The sequence below is a fragment of the Anolis sagrei genome, chromosome 3, assembly GCF_037176765.1.
Source record: "Anolis sagrei isolate rAnoSag1 chromosome 3, rAnoSag1.mat, whole genome shotgun sequence".
NCBI lineage: Eukaryota > Metazoa > Chordata > Lepidosauria > Squamata > Dactyloidae > Anolis > Anolis sagrei.
The window spans coordinates 17,841,366-17,864,319 of NC_090023.1; the positions used below are offsets into that span (position 1 = coordinate 17,841,366).

Here is a 22,954-nt window from a genome sequence, read left to right on the forward strand (position 1 = left end):
TGAAGAAGCAGCAGAAGGCAGAGAGACTCCTCCTGGCAGGTCTCTCCACTTGCTTCTGCTTCTCCCTTTCTTTCCCTCTTCATGGATACCTTACACCGAGAGGAAGCCGTCCAGCTCCGAAGCGGGTGAGTCTCATTACTATCATATATATACCGAGGACTCACACTGCATTGCTTTTGCCAGGGGCGCGTGGGAAGAAGGAACCGCTTGGAGTTGTCCAGGGCGCGCAAAAAGGCGAGCTGGAGGACGAAACTTTCTTCTAGTTTCTGGGACGAATGGATGAACTTGGGTCTTTTGGTGACACCTGGGCTGCTCTTGGCAAACTCCAGAAACCCTGTGCTAATCACAACCCCCATTTCTTGCCTCTTATTCCTCTTGATGCTCTTGGAAAACTGGAGAACCTTATCCTCCTCCAGTTTGGTTTTGCGTTTTGTCCCACACTTGGTGCAAGGTGCAACTCTCCCAAACCAACGCGTTGCTTTGGGCAACCTCTCCGGTTTTCAGCCACAGATTTGAGGAAGGGATCCTCTTTTTCCCCAAACCCTTAAGATCGGTTCACCTGCCAGCGCTTTCCCTTGGAAGGAAGGAGAAGATCTCTTCTCTCTCTCTGCTTTGCGCCTTAACAGATGCAACTGCAACAGAGCAGATGCAAGAGAGCTCGGGTTTGCCTCGATTTTAGGTGTTTTTCCGCGCTCGGGAAAGGCTGGTGTGGTTCACCGTGGGCTCCCAAGCCTTCTGCTTTCTCCACGGCAAAAATGTGTGTGTGTTTTGTGTCGGTTTCGTCCCCGATTCTCTTCGAAACGGAAGCCCGGCTCAGTCGGAAGGGAAGCCATGCGCTCATTGCGCTCTGCTCTCTCTATGGAGAGAGGTTTGCAAGCAAACGCGGGACCTCATCACACTAAGGAATGGATCCACCTTAAATCCTGCCTCCTGCAGAATTGTGGGCTTGGAGTTTAGGGAGGGGGAGGTCCTTGGCTTCACTAAACGACAAACCCCAGCATTCTGCAGGAAGCAGAAACGGATTGAAAGTGGATCCATACTCTAGCCGTGATGAGGCTTCTTTTCTCGGGTTGGTTTTCATGGAAGGGGCGAGAGACACCAACACACACACAGAGGACGGTGCTGCAGCTCTTGTAGCTCATCACACTTGAGAAAAAAAATCCACTTAAAATCCAGTTTCTGTCTCCTGCAGGATTCTGGGATTTGTAGTGTATGGAGGAGCCTTCACTAAACTACAAACCCAAGGATTCTGCATGATTTTTTCCCTTCTCTAGTGTGATGAAGTAGTTGGAGAGGAACGGTGCTCTTCCTTTATTGGGAATCCCGCGGGAATTTCTCGAAATGGGAACCGTTTTGGAGACGGTTTGCAAAAAGGGAGCTCTCAGAGGTTCATGCATTTTCTCAATGAGTTGGGTGCATGTAGGTTTTCTTGGGAGAGGAGATGTAGGTAGGGTGTATGTATCACCTTCTACACTGTAGAATGGATGTAGTTTGACCCCCACTGCAGCTGGTTGCATTAAGGTAAAGGTTTCCCCTGACATTAAGTCAAATCATGTCCTACTCTGGGGTTGGTGCTCATCTCCATTTCTAAGCTGAAGAGTCGGTTTGTCCGTAGACACCTCCCATAGGTCATGTGGCTGGCATGACTGCATGGAGCGCTGGATCTACTCACTGGATCTACTCACATTTGCATGTCTTCGAACTGCTAGGTTGGCAGAAGCTGGGGCTAACAGTGGGAGCTCACCCCGCTCCCCGGATTCGAACCTGCGACTTTTCGGTCAGCAAAGTTCAGCAGATCAGCGCTTTAACCCACTGTGCCACCGGGGGCTCCAATGGTCATACTACAAACCTTTTCTTCCCCTGCCCTACCAAAACCGCAAGCTCTGAGCCATGGCAGTGGAAGTGCCAAACTACACCCATTCTACACTGTAGAATGGGGTCAAATTGCATCCATTCTAAGGTGTAGCTGCTTAGGAGGAGATGGTGCTCCCCCTTAGCTACAAACCTCCATACTTATCTAAGGGGGACTTGACTCACAGCATAGGCATCTTGGAGGGCAAGCCTTCTCCAAAGGAGGTGGGTCCTTGGAATGGGTTTGCCATTCCTTGGCTGGCAATTGTGGAAGGAAGAAGCTCCTGAGCAGGTGCAGAGCGCCCTAAAGCGCAACCCCAGTTAGGAGGGTCCTAAACAGAGCAAGGCAGACTTGCCACCCCTTTTTTTTTGCATCAGTTTGTCAGTTTGTGTAGAGATTAAGCTTTATGAAGGTGGGGAAATGAGTTATGCATGCACTAATGAGGTCAGTGGGTTGGTGTGAGCATTGGGGGGAGATCCAGGACACTGTGACACCCCACCCCCGAGTGTTAATAATAAATATATGTATATTCATGGAACTGACTAGGTCAATTCTGTCCTTTCATACTGTCCTACCTTGCAAGGTTGTTGTGGGGATTGATTTGTGGGGTGTGGAATCCTACCTATGCTTGCTTTTAGCCCATTGAAGGGACAGTGAGCTGTCAGTGGATGCATCTACATTTCAGAGTTGATGCAACTTGACACCACTTTAACTGCCATGGGGATCAGTGCTATGGAATCCTAAGAGTTGCCATTTCACAGGGTCTCCAGCCATCTTTGGTGCCTCATCAAACTACAACTCCAGGATTCCATACCATTGAGCCATGGCAGCTAACGTGGTGTCAAACTGCTTTAATTCTCCAATGTGGACACACTCACAGACTGTCCTACCTTGCGGGGTTGTTGTGGGGATCAGTTTGTAGGGGGTGGAATGCCACCTGCACTGCCTTGAGCAACAGTGAGTGTCCAAAAGCTTTCATGGCTGGAGTCACTGGGTTGCTGAGTTTTCCAGGCTGTATGGCCATGTTCCAGAAGCATTATATCCTGACGTTTCATCCACAAGGCATCCTCAGAGGATGTGAGGTCTTTTGGAAACTAGCTAAGTGGGTTTATATATCTGTGGAATGTCCAGGGTAGTAGAAAGAACTCTTGTTTGCTTGGGGCAAGTGTGAATGTTGCAATTGGTCACCTTGATTAGCATTTAATGTCCTTGTAGCTTCAAAGCCTGGCTGTTGCTGCCTGGGGGATCCTTTGTTGGGAGGTGTTAGCTGGCCATAATTGTTTCCTGTCTGGAATCCCCCCCCTTTTAAGTGTGGCTCTTTATTTACTGTCCTGATTTTAGAGTTTTTCAATACTGGCAGCCAGATTGTGTTCATTTTCATGGTTTCCTCCTTTCTGTTGAAATTGCCAACATGCTTGTAATAAATAAAGAGCAACACTCGAAAACCTCCCAACAAAGGATCCCCCCAGGCAGCAACCAGCCAGGCATGGAAGCTGCAAGTCCATTCAATGCTAATCAAGATGGCCAATTGCAACATTCACATCTCTCTCAAGCAGGCAAGAGTTCTTTCTCCCATCCTGGACATTATATAGATATATAAACTCCATTTACCTAGTTTCCAACAGACCTCACAACCTCTGAGGAAGCCTGCCATAGATGTGGGTGAAATGTCAGGAGAGAGTGCTTCTAGAACATGGCCAGACAGCCCAGAATACTCACAGCAACCCAGTGAGTGTCATGTCATTGATAAAGAAATATCTGGAAACAAATCCCTATTCCCTTGCTATTGGTGACATTTACTTCTGAGTAAATGTAAGGCAAGGGTTTTCCATTATGCTACTCAATTTGAAAATAAGCCAAACTATGTTTAATGGCTTTTAGGTGCTTCTGTATATTATTCCAACTCTTTGAAATATAGGTTTCCTTGCTGGAAGATTTTCGGTGCAGGAGGGGGAACTTGTGTGAGTCCTGTATTACAACTGCAGTGCAAATTTCCAAATAAATTTGGGGAAAATATACATTCTACCAGATGGCACATTTGGTCATTATTGATTCCAAAAGAGGTCAGATTTGCAAAGGGTGAAGGGGTTCCCTTTGAATCCCTTTCTCCCAGTATGTGTAGGTTGCATTTGACATTTTCCTCAGCCAGTAAGCATGGCTTGAATATGTAACTTTTTCAACACCATGCAGCTTGTACTGGAGTGTGATCCTTAGATATATAGAACTGCAGTCTAGGGATGTGTCTGTCTGTGGCTGTGCAAAGGAAACTCTATCTAGATGAGAGAATAAACAGATCTCTCTTTCTACTGCCTGGGGGAAAAATAAAAACCTTTTGCCTGCTTTTGTGGGTTCCTTTCTCTTTCTTTCTATTCCTGTGGAGATGTTTCTTTGTGCCATCCGCTTTTATTCTTTGGAAGACTGGAGGTGTTGGTGCCTTCTTGTGCTTCTCTTCTCCCCGATTCAATTAAAAGAAATGCAAGTGGAAAGGGAACTTCAAGGCAGGAATCAGCCATAAATAGACAGCGCCTCCAAACACCTCCGATTTTCCTCTGGTTTAAAAGCAGAACTGCTAGAGGAAATCCATCATCTTCTTTCCTTTGGCACCTTGTCTGGCTGGCTTTCATTGCAATCAAACAACCCTGGTTTGCGTTCCAGCAGAATATCTAAACTAGGTTTGTTCTTCGCAGACAGTAACGCAGTGAACTTCCTTCAATGTTTAGCAAATGCTTGTTTCCTTCTCTTTCTCTCTCTCTCTGCCTCCTCCCTTGTGCCCCTTCGTGAAACATTGTTCAGCTCGCTGCTGGCAATGTAAGAAATTGCAAAGACATTGCTGTGCGGAATATAGAAAAGGAAGGAATGCTTAGCAGTCGAGTAACAGCTAGTGGAGAAGCTGCCAAAGCTTCTCAGAGTTGGAGAAGAGCTGCTAAAACGATAATAAGGAAAGAGAGAAACATTTGCAATGACTAGGGTTGCATCTATCTACACCAGTGGTTCTCAACCTTCCTAATGCCACGACCCCTTAATACAGTTCCTCATGTTGTGGTGACCCCCAACCATAACATTATTTTTGTTGCTGCTTCACAACTATAATTTTGCTACTGTTTTTGAATTGTAATGTAAATATCTGAGATGCAGGATGTATTTTCATTCACTGGACCAAATTTGGTACACAGAGGCGGTCCTAGGTAATTTTCAATGTAAGCAAACAGTATTTTGCCCCCCCCCCCCCAACCAATCACTGATATATATTTTCTGTTCGTCTTGCGAGTTCTGTGTGCCATATTTGGCTCAATTCCATCATGGGTGGAGTTCAGCATGCTCTTTGATTGTAGGTGAACTATACATCTCAGTAACTACAACTCGCATATGTCAAAGTCTATTTTCTACCAAGACAGCCTCAAGAGTGCCCCTGGGCAAAATCAACTATACTGTGAATGCTTACTTTGCATAATGGGTTGAGCTGCCCCTGTTGGTACAAATAGCCCATATGGCCAAATTTGAAAACTGTTGGGGTTGGAGGGATTGATTTTGTCATTTGGGAGTTGTCATTGCTGGGATTTATAATCAACCTACAATCAAAGTGCATTCTGAACTCCACCAATGATGGAATTAAACCAAACTTGGCACACAGAACTCCCATGACCAACAGAAAACACTGGAAAGGTTTGGTGGACATTGACCTTGAGTTTTGGAGTTGTAGTTCACCAATATCCAGAGAGCACTGTGATCTCAATGATGGATCTGGACCAGTGGTTCTCAACCTGGGGTCCCCAGATGTTTTTGGCCTACAACTCCCAGAAATCCCAGCCAGTTTACCAGCTGTTAGGATTTCTGGGAGTTGAAGGCCAAAAACATCTGGGGACCCCAGGTTGAGAACCACTGATCTGGACCAAACTTGGCACGAATACTCAATATGCCCAGATATTAACACTTGTGGAGTTTGGGGGAAAAAAAAGCTTGACCTTTGGGAATTGTAGTTGCTGGGATTTATAGTTCACTTACAATGAAAGAGCATTCTGGACCCCAGCGATGATAGAATTGGACCAAATTCCCACACAGCCTCCATGACCAACAAAAAATACTGTGTTTTCTGATGGTCTTTGGTGGCCCCTCTGACACCCCCTTGTGACCCCCTTATGGGGTGTCACGGGGTCACCAAAGACCATCAGAAAACACAGTATTTTTTTTGTTGGTCATGGGGGTTCTGTGTGGGAAGTTTGGTCCAATTCTCAACCTAGAGTGTTTCTCAACCTCCAGCTTAAGAAACACTGATCTACACTGTAAAATGAATTCAGTTTGACATCACTTGCCATGAGCCTCAATGTGATGGAATCCTGAGAGCTGTATATTTATTTATTTATTTATCACATTTATATCCCGCCCTTCTCACCCCGAAGGGGACTCAGGGTGGTTTACATAATTGGTATTATTCCATGCCCTCCTTCTTGGGAGGCTTTTAAACAGAGGCTGGATGGGCATCTGTTGGGGATGCTTTGATTGTGCTTTTTGTGCATGGTAGGGGGTTGGACTAGGTGGCCAAAGTGGTCTTTCCAACTCTATGATTCAATGTTGTGATCAATGGATTGTGTAGAGTCTGGTAAACAATACACATGGGGACTACTTAGACTCTGTTGACATCAGTGCTATTCCTGTAAAATGAAGGAGGAGAGTGATACGTCAATGCGGTTAAATTGTGATTGTGATTTAGGAATTCAGGGATGCATCTGCACTGTAGGATTAATGCAGTTTGACCCACTTTAATTGCTATGGCTCAATGCTATGTTATTATGTGTCCAATTGTGTCCAGTTCTGGGCACCACAATTCAAGAAAGATATTGACAAGCTGGAATGTGTCCAGAGGAGGGCGACTAAAATGATCAAGGGTCTGGAGAACAAGCCCTATGAGGAGCGGCTTAAGGAGCTGGGCATGCTTAGCCTGAAGAAGAGAAGGCTAAGAGGAGATATGTTAGCCATGTATAAATATGTGAGAGGAAGTCATAGGGAAGAGGGAGCAAGCTTGTTTTCTGCTTCCCTGGAGACTAGGACGTGGAGCAATGGCTTCAAACTACAAGAAAGGAGATTCCATCTGAACATGAGGAAGAACTTCCTGACTGTGAGAGCCGTTCAGCAGTGGAACTCTCTGCCCCGGAGTGTGGTGGAGGCTCCTTCTTTGGAAGCTTTTAAACAGGGGCTGGATGGCCATCTGTCAGGGGTGATTTGAATTGCAATATTCCTGCTTCTTGGCAGGGCGTTGGACTGGATGGCCCATGAGGGCTCTTCCAACTCTTTGATTCTATGATTCTATGAGAGTTGTAGTCTTTGGCAGAGAAAACTAAAGGCCTTGCAAAACTGCAGCTCCCATAATTCCATAGCACTGATCCATGGCACCTGATGTGGTGTCAAACTGCATTAATTGTACAGTATAGTTGCATCAAGTTCAAATCTCCATTAAACGGTGACCCTCCTTCTGTAACCTTGGGCCATTCACTTTCTCTTTGACCTACTTTGCAGGGTTGTTGTAAGAAAAAGATGTAGTAAATATGTGAGAGGAAGCCACAGGGAGGAGGGAGCAAGCTTGTTTTCTGCTTCCTTGGAGACTAGGATGTGGAACAATGGCTTCAAACGACAAGAGAGGAGATTCCATCTGAACATGAGGAAGAACTTCCTGACTGTGAGAGCTGTTCAGCAGTGGAACTCTCTGCCCCGGAGTGTGGTGGAGGCTCCTTCTTTGGAAGCTTTTAAACACCGGGGAATGGATGGCCATCTGTCAGGGGTGATTTGAATGCAATATTCCTGCTTCTTGGCAGGGTTTGGACTGGATGGCCCATGAGGTCTCTTCCAACTCTTTGATTCTATGGGAGTTGTAGTCTGATGAGGCACCAGCATTCTTTGGCAGAGAAGACTAAAGGCACTGATCCATGGCACCTGATGTGGTGTCAAACTGCATTAATTGTACAGTATAGATGCATCAAGTTCAAATCTCCATTCAACGGTGACCCTCCTTCTGTAACCTTGGGCCATTCACTTTCTCTTTGACCTACTTTGCAGGGTTGTTGTAAGAAAAAGGTGTAGTATTTTGGGGGGGGGGGGCAAAAAAAAACATGCTCACTGCTTGAAGACCATTGAAGGAGCAGGGATAGTGAAATAAATTTACCTAATAATAGGCTTGACAAAGAAACAGCTGACTTGTGTTTTTCTAAGGTTCACAGCCTTGTACAGCCCATTGGCACAGACCGATGCCTGAACCTCTTTCAATACTCGAAAGAGAGACATCCAAATGCAAAGCATGATTAAGGTCTGGTGGGGTTTGTTTTAACCGTGAAAGCAAAACAAAGGAGAACTCTTTGCCCCACAAACTTTTGCTTTCATGCAGAAGGTTGGTTCAGCGGTGTTGTTTCTATTCTCTCCATGCGCCTACCCAAATAATGAAGTATGCAGGGCCTGCTTGTGTTAATTATTTATTGATCTTTTTGCATTGGAGTCCCATCTTTTGTTCAGTGGGTGTGGGGTTAGTCTCTAAAAACACAAAACAAAACCGCAACAGCCCAGTGAGAACATTAGTTTGAAAGACATCAAGGCTTGTGGCTTTTCCATACATAAGCTCTGTGGCTGTGGGTAAAATTTGAAAACAAGACTCTCGCATACAGATTATTCCTTCCTTCCTTTTTTTTGAACATGAAAATGTAATGCCAGATTCAAACAAGAGTTACTCAATTGGAACGGTCTAGGTTTAGGAAGTTTCACATTTTGGATGGAAGAGTCCAACTAGTCCAACCCCTGTTGTGAGTTTCGAACATCCTCTTTGTGCACAACTTAACTTGTTTGCTTTGCTGTTTGAATAGAGAAGTCCATATCATCAATAGCCTTGTTTTGAAAGGTATCATATTTTGATCTGATCACGAACTGAAAGCCTGGCAAAACTACTTCTGTGTTGCTTTATTCCATTATCAGAAAGGACATAAACAAAGACTTCAACTCTCAAAAATCACTGTGAATTTTAAAGCCTGGTGGCTGCACAAAAAAATAAAATAACCAAAATAAACGTTAACCTGAAGAGGGTGCACCTGCAGCTATGGAAACCCACATTCTATGCAGAATCTTGGGAGTTGTAGTTTTACAATATCTTTAGTCTTCTCTGCCATAGGGTGTTGTTTGCCTCGCCAAACTACAACTCGCATGATTGCATACCACTGAGTCATGGCAGTTAAAATGGAGTCAAACTCAAGGGTCTGAAGAACAAACCCAATGAGGAGCGGCTTAAAGAGTTGGGTATGTTTAGCCTTCAGAAGAGAAGGTTGAGAGGAGACATGGTGAAAGCCATGTATAAATATGTGAGGGGAAATCATAGGGAGGAGGGAGCACGCTTGTTTTCTGCTTCCCTGGAGACTAGGATGGTGAATAATAATAATAATAATAATAATAATAATGATGTGTGGGATCTGCATGCATTATTCACCGATACATCACACAGTCCTAGACATTTGGGAAGTGTCCGACATGTGATCCAATACAACGACCAACAGAGTGTCTGCTGTGGACTCATCTTGTTGTGTTTCAAATAATAGTAGTAGTAGTAGTTTTGGAGCACAATACTCTTGATCTCTTGATCGTGTTAAAAACAGTATGAATCGTCGTTGTTGCAATCCCAGGTGACAGCAGGATTGCAGAGAAACAACTGGAAAAGCTGACACGATATGAGGATTTAAAGACTGAACTGCAAAGACTCTGGCACAAGCCAGTCAAGGTGGTCCCAGTGGTGACCTTGGCCTGCACGTAAGACCTTGGCCTGCACTTAAACACAATTGGCACTGACAAAATTACCATCTGCCAGCTGCAAAAGGTCACCTTACTGAAATCTGCGTGCATCATTTGCCAATACATCACACAGTCCTAGACACTTGGGAAGTGTCCGACGTGATCTACTACAACAGCCAGCAGAGTGATCTTGTCTGCTGTGGACTCATCTTGTTGTGTTGCAAATAATAATAATAATAATAATAATAATAATAATAATAATAACAACTTTATTTAAACCCCACCACCATCTTCCCAAGGGGGCTCGGCTTCAAACTACAAGCAATGGCTTCAAACTACAGGAAAGGAGATTCCACCTGAACATTAGGAAGAACTTCCTGACTGTGAGAGCTGTTCAGCAGTGGAACTCTCTGCCCTGGAGTGTGGCAGAAAGTCTTTCTTTGGAGAATTTTAAGCAGAAGGTGGATAATTATCTGTCACGGGTGCTTTGGATGTGATTTTCCTGCTTCTTGGCAGGGGGTTGGACGGGATGGCCCACAAGGTCTCTTCCAACTTTATGATTTTATGATTCTATGAAACTATATTAATTCTGCAATGTAGACGCTTGCAGAATTTCCATCCAGTGTGTAATGAGGATAACCCAGAATATCAAGGCAAATCCCTATATCCCACGATCTTATCCCAGATTGTCTACTTTGAACTGGATGATATGAGGCCCCTTCCACACAGCTAAATAAAACCCTACATTATCTGCTTTCAGCTAGAAGTGTAGACTCAGATAATCCAGTTCAAAGCAGATATTGTGGGATTTTTGCCTTGATATTCTGGGTTATATAGCTATGTGGAAGGGCCCTGAGTCTACACTGCCAGATAATCTGGAATAAGCAGATAATCTGGGATCAGATCCTAGGATATAAGGCAGTGTAGATCCAGCCTGAGTCTACACTAATGATTATAATGCTATTGAAACACACCTGCATGGAAACTATATTGAACTGGATTATATAGCAGTGTGGACTCAGATAATCCAGTTCAAAGCAAATATTGTGGATTATCTGGCTTGATATTTTGGGGTATATGGCTGTGTGGAAGGGCCCTGAAACCCTTCTACACTGCCAGATAATCCAGGTTATCAAAGCAGAAATATCACATTATCAGATTTAAACTGGGTTATCTTAGTCCACACTATCATATAATCCAGTTCAAAGCAGATAATTTCAATTTTATATGGCAGTGTAGTGGCCTTCCACACAACCATATAACCCAGAATATCAAGGCAGACAGCCAACAATATCTGCTATGAACTGGATTATCTGAGTCCACACTGCCATATAATCCAGTTCAATGTGGATTTTATACAGCTGGGCCCCAGAAGAGGCCTAAGGGGACAAATTGGCCACACTTCTGCTCTTCTAGACTATTTTAGGCCTATTTTTGTTTTTGTTTTAAACATATTTTATTGATATACAAATTTTAGCTCCACTTTACTACATTTAAGTAAACAAACAAAAAAGTGAAGGCACAATAGTCCGTACAATAACATAGATATCCAAACATACATCTGTTTTGCATCAAAGGAGTTGTCCTTTGGGAATGCACCATCATTCTTTGAGGAAAAGGCTGAAGACTTTGTAACACTGCACCTCCTGTAATTCCATAGCATTGAAGCATTCCATAGCAAGAGGTGTCAACCTACATTAATTCTACATGGTAGTATTTGTGGTGCCTCGAAAACAGCTTTGGAGAGTGGTTTTTTGCCTGGGGGCACCCCTACTTTTCCTGTATTCATGCCCCCATCTACACTAAAACTTCATTGTATGATCAGTATAGACCAAGTATGGGCAAACTTTGGCCCTCCAGGTGTTTTTCTGGTACTTACTTAGGCCCTCGTAGACTGATGATGATGGTCTTCCAGATGTAGTGTCTTGGCGGTGGGTCTGTAGGTGGCTATGGAGCCCTATTCTTGATCCACATGTTCTCCCACAGTGAGGACATTGATTTCCAGGTGGAAGGCAGTCCCGGTCAGGGTTGGCTTGACATGCCTTTCTCTTGGCACATTTCTCCCTTTCACCCTCCATTCATGCCTCTTCAAATTCTGCAACATTGCTGGTCATAGCTGACCTCCAGTTAGAGTGCTCAAGGGCCAGGGCTTCTCAGTTCTCGGTGTCTATGCCACATTTGTTGAGGTTGATTTTAGATCCATCTTTAAATCTCTTTTCCTGTCCACCAATATTCCCTTTTCCATTCTTGAGTTTGGAGTAGAGTAACTGCTTTGGGAGAAGGTGATTGGGCATTCGGACAACGTGGCCAGTCCAGCAGAGTTGATGGTGGAGTTGCATCGCTTCTATGCTGGTGGTCTTTGCTTCTTCCAGCACCCTGACATTTGTCCGCCTGTCTTCCCAAGAGATTTGCAAGATTTTTCGGATGCAACGCTGATGGAATCGTTCCAGGAGTTGCGTATGATGTCTGTAGACAGTCCACGTTTCACAGGCTTTAGGCTGCTAGGAATTGTGGGAGTTGAGGTCCAAAACACCTGGAAGGCCGAAGTTTGCCCATGCCTGGTATAGACTCATATAATGCAGTTTAATGGGACCCTCGGTAGTTTGTGCAATTTCAAACTACCTATTTATGGTGACCTTATGAATTTCATAGGCTTTTCTATGGCAAGGAATTTTCAGTGGTGTTTTTAGCAAGGTATGTATTAAGATAAAGATATATAGATAGATATAGAGCTATGATTCATGACCCATTTGTTCCCGAAGTTAACAATAACTTTTTGTAGGTTATGTAATAAATATATGGAATTTTTTGAACACAAAACTATAATATCCTCTGAATCGCCGTTCTGTGTAAAGAAGTGGAAAATAAAAATGGGAATGGAAAAAAAATACTAAAAGTGACAGAGGTTTTTTCAGAGTCTTGATTCATGAATGAGTTGACAGGAGAGGTGCGTAAAGGGGAAATAGATAAGAGTTGTTTGCCACTCTTTCCTCTCCCAAGGGATGTGGTTAAGGTGTGAACAGCTCAGGTGTGTCTTGGAGAGAAAGTCTGCCAAATGCTTCCGTAGGTGAGGGCATGGATATTTATTTATTCATGATTTTTTTTAAAAAAAGCAGTCTTCCATCAGCACAAATGCCAAGGCTGTAGAAGAGAAAGAGAGAGAAGAAAAGCAAAGCATTTAAGTTGCATTTGAAACCCACCTTTGCTGCATTAAGCTCAAAGGTGGTGTTTGTGGCTTTTCTGTTTCCCATCATGATGTATTCTTACAAGAATCTAGCAAGGGAGAGAAGTTTGCCAGATTGAAAACTAGAAATAGTTCTGGTATATTTATTTCTTGTCTAGAACAAGGTGTGTATCTCAGACAGCATAATAATAATAATAATAATAATAATAATAATAATAATAATAATAATAATAATGAAACTTAGAATCATAGAATCATAGAATCAAAGAGTTGGAAGAGACCTCATGGGCCATCCAGTCCAACCCCCTGCCAAGAAGCAGGAACATTGCATTCAAATCACCCCTGACAGATGGCCATCCAGCTTGTTTACAAGCTTTCAAAGAAGGAGCCTCCACCACACTCCGGAGCAGAGAGTTCCACTGCTGAACGGCTCTCACAGTCAGGAAGTTCTTCCTCGTGTTCAGATGGAATCTCCTCTCTTGTAGTTTGAAGCCATTGTTTCGTGTCCTAGTCTCCAGGGAAGCAGAAAACAAGCTTGCTCCCTCCTTCCTGTGGCTTCCTCTCACATATTTATACATGGCTATCATATCTCCTCTCAGCCTTCTCTTCTTCAGGCTAAACATGCCCAGCTCCTTAAGCCGCTCCTCATTGGGCTTGTTCTCCAGACCCTTGATCATTTTAGTCGCCCTCCTGTGGACACATTTTATTTATTTTCCGTTCTATCTCCCCAAAGGGACTCGGGGCGGATTCCAAACATAAAAGGCAAGCATTCAATGCCTGAATGCAACAACAATACATCAATACATCCATACTAACAAAATTTAACAACCCAACATATAAACATGAATTATGACTTAACAATTAAAATTAAATAAAAAATGCAGCCTGCTATAACAGACATAAGATAAAACGTCGAACAGAAGCAACAATTTCCCAGTTCCTTGGGGCAAATAGATTGATCATTGCTCAAGATAGCTATTGAACTGGTGGGGAGTGGACGGCACGGATACGGATGGTAGATGGTAGTCAGAGGTATAATGGTAGTATTACCAAGTCATTGTCCTCCTCCTCCTCCTCCTCCTCCTCCTCCAAAGCCAGCGAGCAAAGGTACATCTTCAGCTGTTTCTTGAAAGTGGGGAGGAAGGGGGCCATCTTTAACTCCTTAGGAAGGGAGTTCCAGAGGTGAGGGGCAGCCACGAAGAAGGCCCTTTCTCTCATTCCCACCATCCGTTCTTGGGATGGTGGTGGGACTATGTGTATCTACACCAGGTATGGGTAAACTTTGGCCCTCCAGGTGTTTTGAACTTCAACTCCTACAAATTCCTAACAGCTTGGCTGTTAGGAATTGTGGAAGTTGAAGTTCAAAACACTTGGAGGGCTGGAGTTTGTCCATGACTGATCTACACTGTAGAATGAATTAAGTTTGACGCCACTTTGACACTCAGGGCTCAATGCACAGTCACCTACGGACCCACCGCCAGGATACTACACTTGGAGGACCATCATCCTTGGACTACGAGGGTTCCCCTAAGTGTAAGTTATGGAAAAGCTGTTCTTCAAAACCAGAGGTGGATATAAAAAAATCATTTCATTTTTTGGACCATATCTGAAGATTATGGAAGACTTGGGCCAATCGACTTGTTGTAGTAGCCCATTACAACTATAAGTTGCCCATTCCTGGTTTAAGAGGACCATTCTTTGTCTCCCTTTAGTAAGATCAGCCCACAATTCTGTTGTGGCAAGAAAATTCTGCTCTTATTTTATTTTATTGAAGGTCAGGAAGGTGACATAGGGGAATTCAGCACAGCGCTAGCTATCTTTCAGCCATACATGTTTGCTCACAGTAAGTCTTCTTTTAATAGCAATGCAAGAGTGGAAATCTTCCACTTTGTCAGTGAATGCTGACAGGCAGAATGCTCATTCTAATCCATAGTTGTGAATATATTGCGAGCGCTGAACCCAATAGGGGTAGTTAATCACACTATAACAATAGTTACCATTTATGCATTTAAAATATCTGCACTCTGCCTTTTGACATACACCCTCAGGCCACCTTACAGCATTATTAAAATAACAACGGTAAATCAATGAAATGACACAAATGGATAAAATTAAGGCAGCAGTAGTATTGCAGCAGAAGCCACAGCAAAACTAATTAATACTACCGCATCAGCCAATCTGTATAAAGTTCTAGAGAACTACCTATAGAGCGATACACATGCAAAGCATGGCATTATATCCGAGTGCAAAATAATTAATCCATGTGGATTTCATAGGAACGATGTGAGTCCAAAAAAAGACAAATGATCTTTATTTTGCATCCATCTTTCCTGAAGAATGCCAGGACATTGTACCTCCACAAAATATATTTCATGGATATTTTGTGAAAAAGTGAATGCTCTTTTGAACTGACTCATAGTGGCTGTGTTCTGTTTACTGTCAGGAATAACACTGAAGATGGCTGCAGTACTGTTTTGGCAGTGTATGTCTTGACCCTCTTTCTTTTTGCCTTCAGCTAAAGTGTCTTCTATTGATTCAACTGGACATTATCTTGTTCACCATCGGTGTGAACTGACACAACCTCCTTGCAAGATTGCAATAATGTGCAATAATGGGAGAGTACGGGGTCTTCATCTCTTCTCTTCAGGTGGCATCATGATTTAAAGCAACCCAAGGAATGCAGCGCAGGTGTAATAATAATAATAATAATAATAATAATAATAATAATAATACGTGGGATCTGCATGCATTATTCACCAATACATCACACAATCCTAGACACTTGGGAAGTGTCCAAAGTGTGATCCAATACAACAGCTAGCAGAGTGTCTGCTGTAGACTCATACTTTGTTTTTTAACACGATCAAGAGGTCAAGAATATTGTGCTCCAAAACTACTACTAATAGTAGTAGTAGTAGTAGTAGTAGTTTTGGAGCACAACACGATCAAGAGGTCAAGAGTATTGTGCTCCAAAATTACTACTACTACTACTACTACTACTATTGTTTTTCTTATTTGAAACACTACTACTACTACTAGTAGTAGTAGTTTTGGAGCACAATACTCTTGATCGTGTTGTGCTCCAAAACTACTACTACTACTACTAGTAGTAGTAGTGTTTTAAATAAGAATAACAATAGTAGTAGTAGTAGTAGTTTTAGAGCACAATACTCTTGACCTCTTGATCGTGTTGTGCTCCAAAACTACTACTACTACTATTGTTATTCTTATTTGAAACACTACTACTACTACTACTACTAGTAGTAGTAGTTTTGGAGCACAATACTCTTGACCTCTTGATCGTGTTAAAAAATAAAGTATGAGTCGTCGATATTTCAATCCCAGATGACAGCAGGATTGAAGAGAAACAACTGGAAAAGCTGGCACGATATGAGGATTTAAAGATTGAACTGCAAAGACACTGGCACAAGCCAGTCAAGGTGGTCCCAGTGGTGATCGGCACACTGGGTGCAGTGCCTAAAGACCTTGGCCTTCACTTAAACACAATTGGCACTGACAAAATTACCATCTGCCAGCTGCAGAAGGCCACCTTATTGGGACCTGCATGCATTATTCGCCGATACATCACACAGTCCTAGACACCTGGGAAGTGCCCGACGTGTGATCCAATACAACAGCCAGCAGAGTGATCTTGTCTGCTGTGGACGTATCTTTTTGCAATAATAATAATAATAATAATAATAATAATAATAATGATAATAAATTACATCTGCGCTGCCTTCCTTGGGTTGCTTTAAATCATGACCAAGGGCAAGATGGATGGATGGTATCCTTGAAGTGACTGGCTTGACTTTGAAGGAACTGGTGGTGGCAACAGCCAACAGGAAGCTCTGGCATGGGCTGATCCATGAGGTCATGGAAGAGTTGGAAGTGAAAAAGAATAAACAACAACAAATAATAATAATAATTTATTGATAACCCACCCTCTCTCCTCGAAGGGTAGTGCATTGATCTTGGGTTGGGAGATCCAGGAGCGGATCCACATTGACGACCCTCCAGTTAAATCATCCATGCTTTGAATCCGACTTTCCTGCTTCTGGGTGGAGGTTTGGACTGGATGCTCCATGAGGTCATTTCCAACTCTATTATTATATGACTGAGGGATTCTGATAGTTTGCAGTCCAAACTCAGTAAGTATCAGTCACCCTCCTCTTCTTTATCCTACTTTCTTCCTCATAGGCCCCATCTACACTGCCATATAATCCTGTTTGAACTGCTTTATAATGGCCAGTGTAGACTCATAATGCAGATTGAACCTCATTGAACTGGATTGAGTCTATACTGCCACATAATCCAATTCAATGTAGTTAATTTGCATTATATGATGACAGTATAGATGGGGCCTAAAGGAGACGGAAAGTGGTTAACAAAGCTAAAACTAATCCAATTTATCCAACTTTGGTTTCTATCCAGTCTTCAAAGCTTAGAGAAGCATAGATGACATTGATCGTGTTTATCCTTCCAACACTTCTTAGTTGGCTGAATCAGTACAACCTTTCCCCTGACACTTGTATAATGGTGCTTCCCTGGTGAACTTCACTTCATTGTCATCTGTTAACTGTTGTGTGTGTATCTTCCTGCCTTTGGAAGCTGGCCACCTTGTCTTGTCACTTTGTTGTTCTTTTCTCTACTGTGTTAGTCTCTGGATAAAATCCAATGAGATGTTCAGTGAACACAGAAAAAATAGAAATGACAAACACAATGTGTGTTGGCCAGCGTTTTGTTTGTGGTGAGGTGGGTATAAATATAAAGAGTCTAATACATTTAATGTGTTCACATTACATCATTATTTAATTTTAATGTTTGTATATTTTAAAAAGTCTTCTGACCATCACCAATATGAAGTGAGTTTAATTCTCACTGCGGGCGGTTCTACACAGACACAATAATTCAGTTTGGAAGTGAATCAACAAGCAAACCGGTTTTGCTGTGCAGCACCTACGCTAACACTTCAGGAGCCAGTTCGAGACAGGGATGGTGGCCACATTATCAACTGAATGGGGATCAGAAATGAACCTAGGATCTGCAGTAACCACAGCTTAGCAACCAGCTGTGCATGATCAGCGGTGGACCATGGCAGGTCACAGGAGATGAGAAAAGGAGGTGGAAAGCCAGTTTTCCCATGGGAATGATGTGGTTTCATCTCCCATGAGAATAATTATTTACATTCTGGCCAGTTGTGTTTCGGTGTTCTTAAAACGCTGCAGCGCTAGCAGTGTTCTGACAAACTCTCTGCATTTTCCATTTCTGGATTCAAGCCCTCAATGGGATATACTCTGACCAACTGCAGTAAATTATCTGCCTTGTTCTGGGTGTTCGAATGAGTCTTTAACACACTGTTTCTGGATTAATGTGCGCTGCAGCGCACATTGGGATGGTACTATTTGTAAATACTCAAATCTCGAGCTGGCCTCAAACTGAATTGTAGTGTCTATGTAGAATCACCCTGGAATTTTTTTTTGTTGTGTCAGGAGTGACTCCTGGTGTGAGAGAATAGGCCGTCTGCAAGGACGTTGCCCAGGTGACGCCTGGATGATTTGATGTTTTTATTATCCTTGTGGGAGGCTTCTCTCATGTCCCCACATGAAGAGCTGGAGCTGATAGAGGGATGATTTCGATGAATATTTTATGCCTTTGCAAATCAAAGAGATTAGAAACCTGGGGATGAGAGTAGTTGTTTATACATATGAGACTCAAGTCTAAACATGAAGTTAATGTTTGTTTCATATCCCCTTTATACCAGGGGTCCTCAAACTAAGGCCCGGGGGCCGGATACGGCCCTCCAAAGTCATTTACCTGGCCTTTGCTCGGGGTCAACCTAAGTCTGAAACGACTTGAAAGCACACAATAACAACAACAACAATCCTATCTCATCAGCCAAAAGAAGGCCCACACTTCCCATTGAAATACTAATAAGTTCATATTTGTTAAAATTGTTCCTCATTTTAATTATTGTATTGTTTTTAAGTGGTTTTTTTTTTTGCACTACAAATAAGATATGTGCAGTGTGCATAGGAATTCATTCATGATTTTTTCAAATTATAATCCGACCTTCCAACAGTGTGTGTGGCCCTCTTTAAAAAGTTTGAGGACCCCTGCTTTATGCACATATCCTGAATGTAATGTTATACACAACATTTTCAATAATTTTGTGCATGAAACAAAATGTATGTACATTGAACCGTCAAGTGGAAGTATCACTATTTCAACCACCCATGTGGACAATTTTGAATTTTGGAATATTTTGAATACCAGGATAAGAATGCATAACATATAAATGACTGTTAAAAGAATTTTGGAATATTGTGGATATTGGAATAGGAATAGCACAATATGTAAATGACTGTTACAAGGTGTGTAATATATAGTCGGGGAGGGGGATCAAAGTTGGTTATGTGTTTTTCTTCCATGTACCCAATTGCATTATAAAAGGAACAGAGGAGGGGATGCAAACATTGCTTCATTATATTGTCCTTCAAGCATTTTTGTCCCCATGTGATAGGATAAGATGATGGAGGTCTAGTTTCCATCCAGCTTTGTGTTTATGTGTGTTTTGCTGTCAAAGTGAGACTCCATTCCCAGACTCAGTTTTACTCCACTTTTGTACGCAAACTTGGCCGATGTGTGAAAAATAAATACGTTGAGAACATGTGAAGGCTCACCTCATCGTGTCTAGTTGGAAGAGCAAATATTACCTCATCTTGTCTTAGATGGATTAGAATAGGTTTCATTCAGATGTATCTAGACACTCTTTCACTACATGGGGGTGGAGGTCACTGGGGTTTGACCTCATTCTGTATGGGACTTTTTATCCTCTTTCTCCATGAGAAAGTCACTTTGCTAGTGTTTTTTTTTTAAATCAGTTGTCATGTTTTCTTCCCCAAGACAAGCAAAGGTACTTGTGTAAAACATACTGTTTCTGTGAAATGTACTATAAATAATATGCAAAGCATATACTATATCTTTACAGCAGACTTTCAGTTTAATGAAACTCAAGCAACCAGAACTCTCAATTAATTGGCAAAAACAAGAAATAACACCTTATTTTATAATACAATAAACAGTAAAAGTGTGTTATATTAAGTTAGGTTTGGCTTTATTTGATTTTAATTACTGTATTTCAATATTAATATCAAGTCAGTACAGAGTTTGTGGCATGGTATAGTATTGGGTATAGTATTTATTAGACCTAGTTTTAATAGTAAGGTTCTAGCAACGAGAAACTATATTCATTTGGCATCTACCAGTCCCCATGGGTCCTGGTTAACTGAGAGTCTATTGGGTTGTTGTAGGTTTTTTCGGGCTATATGGACATTTCCTAGAGGCGTTTTCTCCTGAGGCTTCACCTGCATCTATGGCAAGCATCCTCAGAGGCAGTGAGATGAGGTGCGGTCATAGATCCGGTGAGCCTGTGGTGTTTTGAAAGTCCTTTTGGCTGCGAGAAATTGTGGGATGGTATCTGTGTCTCTACTGTGTAGAAGGAAAGTCAGGGAACATAGTAGATGTGCTTTCCTGGTCCTTAGTTTTTCCAATTTTCGGGTGTCTTGGAACGGTTTCTCCCCCGTAGAGATGTTCAATGTATTGTCGAAGGCTTTCATGGCCGGAATCACTGGGTTGTATATTTATATCAGGCATGGGCAAACATTTTTGCCTTTGGGGCGCATTGTGGACCAGGCTGGGCTGGGAGAGCCGAGTGGGGGGGGGGGGGACGTTCGTGCACTGGGCAGGGCAGGGCCACGAGAGGTAAGGCACAGGAGGGCAGAGCGAGGAGGGAGCAGAGCAGGACCTGGGTCATCTTCAGATTTTCCTCCTAGCATAAAGACAGGATAAAGGTGGGGCACGTGGTGACTGCCCCGATCCTCCTCCCCCTCTCCTCCACACTCCTCCAGAGCACTCTCAGTCACTGCCTTTCTCGCCCTCCTCCTGGCATAATGTGAAGAAGAGACATTGACACTCTTTTTCACATTATGCCAGGAGGAGGGCGAGAAAGGCGGTGGCTGAAAGTGCTCTGGAGGGCTGTCAGCTGCCGCGTACCTTCCTTGAGATGCCGTCCCGGCATAAGGATGGGGCCGATTGCACAGTCCTTATGCCGAGAGGAGGGTGAGACAAGCAGTGGCTGAGAGGGCTCTCAGCTGCTGCGTGGCTCTCTCTCCTGTCTTTTTGGCATCAGGACACAGCAGGCCACCATGTTCCTTATGCCAAGAGGATAGGGAAAATGAGGAGGACATGAGGTAAGTGCCTAGGGGTCCACATCTGGCTCCTGGGGCTGAGTTTGCCCATGCCTGATGTATATCTATCTGTCTATTATAGAAAACACCCGTTCTTGTATGAACAATTATTACTGCAAAAATCCTGAAATTATCACTGAAAAAATGATAAAATAATATTTCCATTGAGCAAAATATCTGGTAGGTTTGCTCAATGGAAATATTTTTTTAACAGTATTGGATCTTGCATGTTAAAAAGCAATGTACTTTTGCGAAATTGCTTTGATTGTGTATTCTTGCAGTGTAGCGGAGGTGGGGTTGGACTGGCCCTTGTAGTCTCTTCCAATTCTGTGATTATAAATGTTATTTTAATTCAAATGCTTACATCCCCATTTTGGATGGCGAATGAGCATCTGATTTCCCTCATTTAAGGTGGTTGAACTTCTGGAAGGGTGAAGATCTTCTATGGGACAGGTTGAAGATATCTGTGTCCAGACTATTATTTTATTTATTTATTTATTTGCTTCATTTTTATACCGCATTTTTCAGCCCTTGACAAGCGACTCAATGCGGTTTACAGTGCAATTAAAACACAACAATACAACAACAGGATCGACGACGTCGATCCACAACAATTAACAATCAGACAGGACAAATCAACAAACAACATATATAACGCCTCAGTTGAAATCAGATCCGTTCTCATAGTTGTTGTGCCGTTCCTATGTTCCATTTACCGTCTTCCTTAATTCCTTAATTAGTTGCATTGCTTAGCCAAACGCTTGTTCGTAAAGCCAGGTCTTGACCATTCTCCGAAACGTCAGCAACGAAGGTGCCTGTCTGATGTCTGCCGGCAAGGCATTCCATAGCCGAGGGGCCACCACTGAGAAGGCCCTGTCTCTCGTCCCCGCCAAGCGCGCCTGTGACGCAGGCGGGATCGAGAGCAGGGCCTCCCCAGACGATCTTAATGTTCTAGTCTTGCCATTGTGTCCAGATAGAACTTGTTGTTCTCATGGACTAGATTAATTTTTGATTTATAATCTTTGGTTGCTTAGCCCTCAAGGTGCTAAACAATTTTAATGCATGGATCCTTCTACTTGATTCTCTGATCACTAGAAGTGAAGAGGCATTTTTCTGGGAGAACAGAGTTGCCTTGCCGTTGGGTGTGCTTTCAAGAATTCACATGAAGTCGTTGGGGGGAAACAGGGATTGCATCTGGAAAAATGATTTGTTGGTATCTTGTTATGTTGGTGTGTGATGGGTGGGGTCGTCATATTGAAAAGCGTTGATGCGAAATACCTTTTAAAATGTTTATACTAAAAGTATATATAATCCAGCGTGTTAATACCTGCCCAGCGTAAATGGGGTTGCAAATGATATTTAAGTTGTTTTGACCATACACCTTCCTTTTTTAAATGGGATGACTTCAAAGTTTGAAAGAAGCATATTTTGGAATGGAATATATATATATATATATATATATATATATATATATATATATGCTTTAATTGTAGCTTCAGGACCAAGTGAGAATCAAATTCCAAATAGCCCAGTAAAAACTGCATCCATTTGAATGTTCTCAAAGGTTAAACACGATCTCCTTTTCAAAGTCATTTATTAGCATTTTGCATTTTTAAAAATAAATGGTCTGACATTAAGTTTTCAATCGACTGTGTATCTTGCCTCTTTATAACCGCCTGAGCACTTACAAGTATAATGTGGATTAAATGTAGAGTCAGAAGTGCATATAATGAGAATGTAAATGCCAATTTTGTGGCTGGAGACGGAGCACTTCCACATCAAGCCCTTCCGCAGTATCTTTCTTTGCATCTCCAAATTACTATGGCATTTAGGTACTCTTGAAAAGTGAAGAGCTGTGTTATGCTAGAGAGTGAAACTTTCCTATGACATTCTGGATAAAATGCATTGTTGATA

General features: G+C 42.7%; 1 protein-coding gene across 6 annotated transcripts in view; it reads left to right on the plus strand.

Annotated features, from left to right (window-relative positions):
• Positions 1-6: 6 nt before the first annotated feature.
• FAT3 (FAT atypical cadherin 3) overlaps positions 7-22,954 on the plus strand; it is a 695,104-nt gene continuing 672,156 nt past the window's right edge. For all 6 annotated transcript variants that reach the window (XM_060771117.2, XM_060771116.2, XM_060771120.2 and 3 more), the window contains exon 1: positions 7-125. The gene's annotated coding sequence lies outside the window, so the exon portion shown is untranslated. The remainder of the gene's footprint in view (positions 126-22,954) is intronic.